At 36.5% G+C, this 7,506-nt stretch overlaps 1 long non-coding RNA gene across 1 annotated transcript in view; it reads right to left on the bottom strand.

The window, feature by feature from the left end:
* Nucleotides 1-5,449, bottom strand: part of LOC107637804 — a 9,746-nt gene extending 4,297 nt beyond the window's left edge. The window contains exons 1-2 of the long non-coding RNA XR_001619537.2: nucleotides 5,437-5,449; nucleotides 1,559-1,562 (exon numbers count right to left, since the gene is read on the bottom strand). This is a non-coding gene — a long non-coding RNA (uncharacterized LOC107637804). The remainder of the gene's footprint in view (nucleotides 1-1,558; nucleotides 1,563-5,436) is intronic.

Genomic DNA, 7,506 nt, shown 5'->3' with positions numbered 1-7,506 from the left:
GAATTCGAAAATTATATAAAAAAAGAAAAAAATTTTGAAAAAATTTTATAAAAGATTTTTGAAAAGTAATAAAAAGAAAATTAAAAAAGAATTTGTTTTGAAAAATATTTGATTTTAAGATTTGAGATTAGAAAAGATAACATAAGTTATGTAAGAGAAGATAAGGAATTTTATGAGAAGATAAGTTTTTAAATTAAAAAGTTTTGAAATTTAAATTTTAAATTTGAAAATTAAATTTTGAATTATAAAATTTGAAATTTGAAATTGAAAATTTGAAATTTGAAATTTGAAATTTGAAATTTGAAATTTTAAATTTGAATTTTAAATTTTGAATTTTGAATTTTGAATTTTGAAAAAGTCAACAATATAAGATAAAGATTTGAAAAAGATTTAAATTTTGAAAAGTTTGATTTTTTAAAATTTTAAATTTAAATTTTGAAATTTAAATTTTGAATTTTGGAATTTAATTGAAATTTGAAATTTGAATTTGAAATAAGGTAAGATAAGATTTTGAAAAGGATATGATTTTTGAAAAAGATTTGAATTTTAAAACTTAAAACTAAGATAAGATAAGATAAAAATTTTAAAATAAAAATCTGAATTTTTTTTAATGTAAATTTCGAAAGTTCAATTAAAAAAAGAGAAAAGATATTTTTTTTTGAATTTAATGAGGAAAGAGAAAAACAATAAAATGACACCAAACTTAGAATTTTTAGATCAAAATAAAGAAAACAAACAAGAAAACTTTGAATGTTAATATGAACACCAAGAACACTTTGAAGATCAAGATGAACACCAAGAACAAATTTTGAAAATTTTTAAGAAAATAAAAACACAAAGGACACCAAACTTAAAAATTTTTATACTCTGGACACTAATAATTCGAAAATATATAAGATAAACAACAACAAACACCAAACAAGAAATTTTAAAGAGCAAATAAGGAAAATTATCAAGAACAATTTGAAGATCAAGAAAGAACTAAGAACATGTAATTAAAAATATGAGTAAAATTAAAAACATGCAATTAACACCAAACTTAAAACATGAAACTAAACTCAAACAGAAGACTCAATTACTAGTTTATTGGTTTTATCTATTTGTTAAAAGTTTTAAAAAATTATCTAGAAAAAGAAAACAAGGATTTTAAAATTTTAACAAAAACAATAATAGAAGATTCAATTTTAGTGACTCTAAACCAAAAAGATAAATTTTTCCTAATCTAAGCAACAAGATAAACCGTCAGTTGTCCAACCTCGAACAATCCCCAGCAACGGCGCCAAAAACTTGGTGCACAAAATTGTGATTACACTTTTCACAACTCCGCACAACTAACCAGCAAGTGCACTGGGTCGTCCAAGTAATACCTTACATGAGTAAGGGTCGATCCCACAGAGATTGTCGGCTTGAAGCAAGCAATGGTTATCTTGTAAATCTTAGTCAGGAGATTGATGATAAAAATGATTTTGAGTAAATAACATGAAATAAATGGTACTTGTGATTTAGTAATGAAGAACATGTTGAGGTTCCGAAGATGTTCTATCGTCTAAATCTCTACTTTCCTACTGTCTTCTTCTCCAAACACGCATGGCTTCCTTCATTGGCAAGCTGTATGTTGGTGGATCACCATTGTCAATGGCTATCATCCGTCCTCTCGGATGAAAAATACCAGGCATGGTTTCTATACGGCTAATCAACTGTCGGATCTCTCGTCTCGGATGAAAAATACCAGGTACAGCTACCGCACAGCTAATCATCTGTCGATTCTCACTTGTGTCGGAATAGGATCTCTCTATCCTTTTGCACACTATCACTGTGCCCAACATTCGTGAGTTTGAAGCTCGTCACAGTCATCCCGTTCCAGATCCTACTCTGAATACCACAGTAAAGGTTTATACTTTCCAGATCTCAGAAATACTGCCAATTGGTTCTAGTCTCTACCACGAAGGTTCTAATCCCATGAACCCGGTCCGTGGATTAGAGACCCAAGAGTTACGCACTCAAGCTGTCGCCTAATGACTACATTGAACTCAGGTAGAACGGGAGTGGTTGTCAAGCACGAGTTCATAAGTTTGAGAATGATGATGAGTGTCACAGATCATCATATTCTCTATATTGAAGTACGAGTGAGTATCTTAGAACAGAATCAAGCGTGATTGCATAGAAAATAATAGTAATTGCATTAATCCATGGAGACACAGCAGAGCTCCTCACCTCCACCTATGGGGTTTAGAGACTCATGCCGTAGAAAATACAATATGAGATGTAAAATGTCATGAGTTACAAAATGAATCTCTAAAAGTAGTTTTTATACTAAACTAGTAACTTAGGTTTACAGAAATTGAGTAACTAAGTGCAGATAGTGCAGAAATCCACTTTCGGGGTCCACTTGGTGTGTGCTTGGACTGAGCATTGAAGCTTTCACGTGCATAGGCCATTCTTGGAGTTAAACGCCAGCTTGGGTGCCAGTTTGGGCGTTTAACTCCAGTTTTGGTGCCAGTTCTGGCGTTTTACTCTAGAAAAGGGTCTCTGGCTGGCGTTTAACGCCAGTTTAGGCCATCAAATCTCGGGCAAAATATGGACTATTAATATTGCTGAAAAGCCCAAGATGTCTACTTTCCAAAGAAATTGAGAGCGCGATAATTGGGTTTCTGTAGCTCTAGAAAATCCATTTTGAGTGCAAGAGGGTCAGAATCCAACAGCATCTGCAGTCCTTTCTCAGCCTCTGAATCCGATTTTTGCTCAGGTCCCTCAATTTCAGCCAGAAAATACCTGAAATTACAGAAAAACACACAAACTCATAATAAAGTCCAAAAATATGATTTTTGCATAAAAACTAAAAAAAAATGTAATAAAAAGTAACTAAAACATACTAAAAACTATCTAAAAACAATGCAAAAAATGGTATAAATTATCCGCTCATCAGCGCTTCAGTTTCCCCAAACCCCACCCCTTTCTCCTTTTTCTCCCTTCTTTGAACCCAACCCCAGCCACTCAGCCCACAACTCAGACCATCACCTCCAGCCGACCACACCACCACCGGCGACCACCGTTGCCGACTCTTTCTCTCTCTTCCTTCTTCTCCCTCTTCTCCATTTCTCTTCCATTTCCCCTGTCTCTGCGCTGCACCCCTGTTGTGCCAGCCCTAGTTCGTGCTTCTAGTTCCGGTGAGTAGCCACCAGTAGCGGCGGACCTCTGTGCCGCTGCGACTCTCTTTCTCCGTCCATTTCTTCTTCTTCTTCCTTCTGCATTACAGGTTCCATTTCCTTCCCTGTAACCTGCTCTTTACTATTTCTGTTTAATTTACTTTCTTTAGCTGCTTTTTTATTTCTATTCTAGTAACTAGGTGGCATTAGGTTGGATGATTTTTGGTTTTCTGGATTGAATGGTTGATGCTAGCTGATTATTTCCGATTTCTCTGGATTGAATGCTGCTTAGATTGAACTATGAATACTGCTATGTATGAACTTTGAATGCTACTTCCCGTTTCTGCATATAACATGCCTAATTAAATGCCTGAATGGGATTTTTGATTCAATTTCTGTCTTTGATCAGCATAGGTTTTGAATTTTCCCTCCATTATGCATTACAATTCCTAGTTGTGCAGTATTCTATTGATTTGAATGTTGCCTGAGCTTGACTTAATCATGCACCTGGTTGTTGATATTGCTGAAAGACCAAATTGAATTTGAAATTTGCAGCTATGTTGGAATACCCAGCTGTGACCATTTTGTTTGGTGCATTATACGTGCATAGCATGATTTTGTGTAGTGAATTGATGCTGTTGCCTATTCATGAAGCTTTTAAACATAGATCATCGCATGCATAGCCACTTGTTTTTCTTCAAATTTTTGAGCAATTCAAATTGAACTTTTTCAACTTATTACTTTCTGAACAAGGGCTGCATGTGTTTGATTGTCTTTCATCCCTCAACATGAATAAGTGCATGCCTTCATTGTTGACTTGGCTATTCCTTTCGTGCCAGTTTTAATTTAAACTTGATTACACTTTTAAGGCATAATTGGAAGAATGACCAAGTCTTAATTCAATTCACTTGCATTGATAAAACCTAAGTTGTTTATGCTTTGATTTTCGATTACTCATTTGTTGTTGACTTAGGTTGCTTAATTGGGGAAACTTACATTTCCTTTTGATCATATCACTTATATTGAACATGTTTTCCTCGATTAAGTGTTTGTTTACCTTAGTGGCTCTAATTTACACTGTTTGACTATTTCCTCTTAATTTCTGTGAATTTAATCTGTTTCTCATGAGTTGTACTCTATTTTCGTCTTTTTCAGGATGCCTCGCAAAGGAAAGGAGAAAGCTAATCCTTTGGCTCATCCTCCTCTAATGCCAAGGCATCATGGCCTATTTTTCTATGCTTTTTCAATAGATTTTTATGTAGTTTTCATACAATTTTGTTGATAATTGAGTAAAAGCATGAAAAATCTCTGCATGAAACAAAATCTCAAGCATAGGTGAATTCTAGTTAAATATACAAGGTAAATATGATGAAATAGATCACACTAAGTGAAGTTATGAAATTGAGTATTATTAGCACATTTAGTATAGTAAAGATTATCTTGTATATTACTTTGATACACGTATTGGGTTGATGATAGGTAAGAAGAAGCAAAGGAAAGGCAGAGAAGAAGAGCATGCAGCGTTGGTGGCCAAAGTTGGCTCACCAACGTTGAGTCCAACTTTGCTCCTGATAGCCTGACGAGGTCTTTCTCAACCAAGAATAACGTGAGCTACATAGCTCCAAATGAGGTGATTTCAAAGTCATTGGAAAGTAGGAATCCAGAGCTTTTCAAGCATATATTGTGCTACATAGTGGACACTAAAATTGAGGGAGAAAACTATCCCGAAAAGTGCATAGACGAACATAGTACCAACTTGTAATAAGGCCAGCTGACCTCTGCACCTTTGACGGAGTATAACTTGAGCTGTAGATCTCCAAATGATGCGCTCTCAATGGCATTGGAAAGAAGATATTCAGGGCTTTCCAACAATATATAATAGTATGGGGTGTACGATACGTTTAACCTTCCGAATCTGGCATACTTACCAACGTTGGTGTAAGCATTAGTGTGCCAACGTTGCCTCCAACGTTGCACATCGATGCTAGCGACCCTGTCCCCTTCAAAGGAACATAACTTGAGTTGCAGAGGTCCAATTGAAGTGATCCCATTTGGGTTAGAAAGCTGACATTTAGAGCTTTCCAATCATATATAATAGTCTATAGTGGGCATGAAATTGGCAATGTTGACAAGAGGACAAAGTAACGTTCCATGGCTTGATGTACAAAATTAAATGAAAAGTTCTTGTGCCAACGTTGGAGGGAACGTTGGTACACCAACGTTACCCCCAACATTTTGCTTTCTGAAAATTAAAAAAAACTATCCACGCGTACGTGTGCGTGACGCACACATATGGATAGGCCAACGTTGGAGGGAACGTTGCCAAGCTAATGTTGAGGCCAACGTTCGCGATAATCTTTCAAAAATTGGAGTTGGAAACTTTGCATCAACACGTGCGCGTCAGGACGCGTACGCGTGGACATATTTTTTCATCCCAACTATGCGCACGCACAGGCAACGCAGACGCGTGAAATGGCAAATTCTACCATCCACGCGTATGCGTACGGCACATGTACGCGTGACTAGGAAAACGTTGGAAGGAACGTTCGCATGCCAACGTTGATAAAAACGCTGAAGAAGGGTCTGGACCAATTTTTACACGCTGCAACACCACTAAAGGTCCCAATACACCCCTGGATCAAGCAACCAAGCAAAGCCCATCAAACATCACTCAATCCAAGGCACAAGAAGCATCTAGATTAGGAATTTTCATTTGTAATTTGTATTTTCATCTTTTAGTTTGTATGCCTATATAAAGGCATTAGCTGGATTGGAGGAATTATTCTGGATTGGAGGGGAGTCCAGGGTCATGCATACACATCCCCTGACACACACCATTCATCACTCCTCTTTCTTTTCTTTTCTTTTCTGCTTTTTTAGTAGTGTAGTTCTAGTTGTAATTTCCATTTATAAATTTTGCAATTTCAATTTCAGTTTAATCTTCTTCTTTATTTTTCTACCTTTCTTTATTTTTCTGCATTTTTTTTCTTCTCTATTGAGTAGAGCAATGAACGACTAACTCTTTTCATTGGGTTGGAGAGCTCTGTCATAATTCAATGGGTTAATTTGTTTTTATCATTCATCTTCTTAGGTCTTTTCTCTTGATTTTACTAGAAAGCTTTCGATCTCAATTCAATTGAGCAATTGTCCCGACAGAAAAGTTGTTCATAATTGGAATTCCTCTGATCCTTGAGAGAGGGATGAGGAATTCATGCTAGAAACGCTTTCTCACATTGGAATAGATTGGGAGTTGGATGGATATTGTGACATTTAATCCTACCAATACTTTGATCTAAGAATTTGTGTGGTATAATCAGTGGCCGAACTTCAACTCTTCCCATGAGCAATTAAATCAAGACATTGGGCAATTGTTCATGCTTAGAAAGATTGGTGGGCCAGGACATTGGGATCCAATCATCTAAGATTGCCAAGCAAAGTCAAAGGAATGCATTGATTGAGGAAGAGATGAAAGTAATTGATCCGGAGATTGCTATACCTTTCTATCCCAATGCTTTTCTTTCTTTTCTTTTAGTTATTTACTCCTGGTACTTTTCTTTATTGTATTCCTGTACTTTGTTTCTCTTGTACATTACATCACTTTACATTCTGGTTATTTTCCTGCTGCTTATCACTTCATTCTGAATCGTCTAACTAGGTTAATTAATCAACTATTGATTGCTTAATCCATTAATCTCTGTGGGATTTGACCTCACTCTTGTGAGTTATTACTTGACGACAATTTGGTATACTTGCCGAAAGGGATTTTTGTAGTGATACTATAATTTTTTCATCATCCTCCTGCGCCTCCAAGTACCTTACCGGATACATTCATTAATGTAGAAGCCCAAGAACAGTATAAAAAATGGAAAATAAAGCCTTCCACTACGAGAGGAAGCTGAACTTACCAGAGAAATATGCGGACCAAATTCTTAACCGACTAAACTTTTATCAGTGGAATTCATAGGATTCGACCCGGTGGAAATTAATGAACACCAGGTTAAATAATTCTACGGCAATCTGCTTAAGAGGGATGCCCCAACTATTTTTCTGAGAGGTGTCACACTGGACACCTCTGATCATGCTTTAGAGGCCCTCTTGCAGATCCCGCATATTCCTCTGGCCCGTGATGCTTACCCTCAGATAGTGAAGGAATTGTTATCGGGCAAGCTGTCATTGGATGTCGTCCTGAAGAAGATTGGCACACCTGATGCGAGGATGGGAGTACAGCAAGGGAGAGAACGCGGTACCACAAAGCATTGCATGCATTGACCTGAATCCTGAGGCGAGGATCTGGCAGCAGATTATTGCCGACTACATCCTGCTCAGCACGCATGCCACACACATTAGGGTCCGTGTGGTG

This window comes from Arachis ipaensis, chromosome B04 (genome assembly GCF_000816755.2).
Source record: "Arachis ipaensis cultivar K30076 chromosome B04, Araip1.1, whole genome shotgun sequence".
Lineage (NCBI taxonomy): Eukaryota > Viridiplantae > Streptophyta > Magnoliopsida > Fabales > Fabaceae > Arachis > Arachis ipaensis.
The sequence above is the reverse complement of the archived record's forward strand: the minus strand, read 5'-3'. Positions and strand labels throughout refer to the sequence as shown.